The sequence below is a fragment of the Cucurbita maxima genome, unplaced genomic scaffold (genome assembly GCF_002738345.1).
Source record: "Cucurbita maxima cultivar Rimu unplaced genomic scaffold, Cmax_1.0 Cma_Scf00063, whole genome shotgun sequence".
NCBI lineage: Eukaryota > Viridiplantae > Streptophyta > Magnoliopsida > Cucurbitales > Cucurbitaceae > Cucurbita > Cucurbita maxima.
The window spans coordinates 286,428-287,437 of NW_019272079.1; the positions used below are offsets into that span (position 1 = coordinate 286,428).

A 1,010-nucleotide genomic window follows, 5' to 3' on the forward strand; every position below is an offset into this window, starting at 1 on the left:
GAGATTCTTCACGATGTAGTTGCCGCTACTACGTCCAAGGAGGCGTGGGATACCCTGCAGCGGAAGTTTTTGTCGTCAACTCGTGCTCGCACTATTCAGATTCCTGTTGAGCTCGCCACGTCCAAGAAACAAGATCAATCTGCTGCAAATTTTTTTTGCAAGATCAAAGGGCTGGCCACCGAGCTGGCCGCCGCCGGCTCTGCCTTACAGGATGATGATGTGATCGCGTATCTTCTCGCTGGTCTTGGCCCTGACTATGATCCCTTCATCACCTCAATAACTACCAAGAGTGAAGCCCTCACGCTTGATGATGTGTTTGCACATCTAATGACGTTTGAAGCTCGCCAACTACAACACCAGGCTGAACTTCAGTTAAATCCGGGATCTTCTGCCAATTATATTGGTCGTGTTGAACTTCAATTACATCTTGAATCTTCTGCCAATTATGCTGGTCGTAGAGGTCAGCAGAAGAATCGTGGGCGTAGGGATCGTGGTCGTGGTCGTTCTCAAGGTTATGCACCCTCTCATCCTGCTGGTGATCGTCGTGGCCCTTCTGCTCGTCCTTCCTGCCAAATCTGCGGCAAAGTGGGGCATACTGCTATCCACTGCTGGCATAGGATGGATGAGTTCTATCAAGATGAACCTTCTTCTACTCCTCCTACAACACTGGCGGCTACTTCCTCTTACAAGATTGACCCAAATTGGTACAGCGACACAGGCGCTACGGATCATATCACCAATGACCTGGATCGTCTCGCTGTGCGTGAACACTATCATAGAGGTAAACAAGTTAAAGTCGGCAATGGAGCAGGTTTGTGTGTTTTGCATACTGGTCATTCTCTAATTAATACTGCTACTCGTCTTCTTGCATTGCGTAATATTTTGCATGTGCCTGAAATTTCCAAACATCTTTCCATCCATAAATTTTCTCGAGATGACGACGTATTTTTTGAATTCCATCCTTGGCATTTTTCTATTAAGGATCGACGGTCGAGGAAAAGTCTCCTAGA

General features: G+C 47.1%; 1 non-coding gene across 1 annotated transcript; it reads left to right on the forward strand.

Annotated features, from left to right (window-relative positions):
- Positions 1-201: 201 nt before the first annotated feature.
- LOC111472067 lies at positions 202-341 on the forward strand. Its single transcript, XR_002715328.1, has one exon. It is a non-coding gene; the product is annotated as a small nucleolar RNA Z247 (small nucleolar RNA).
- The last annotated feature ends 669 nt before the right edge of the window (positions 342-1,010 follow it).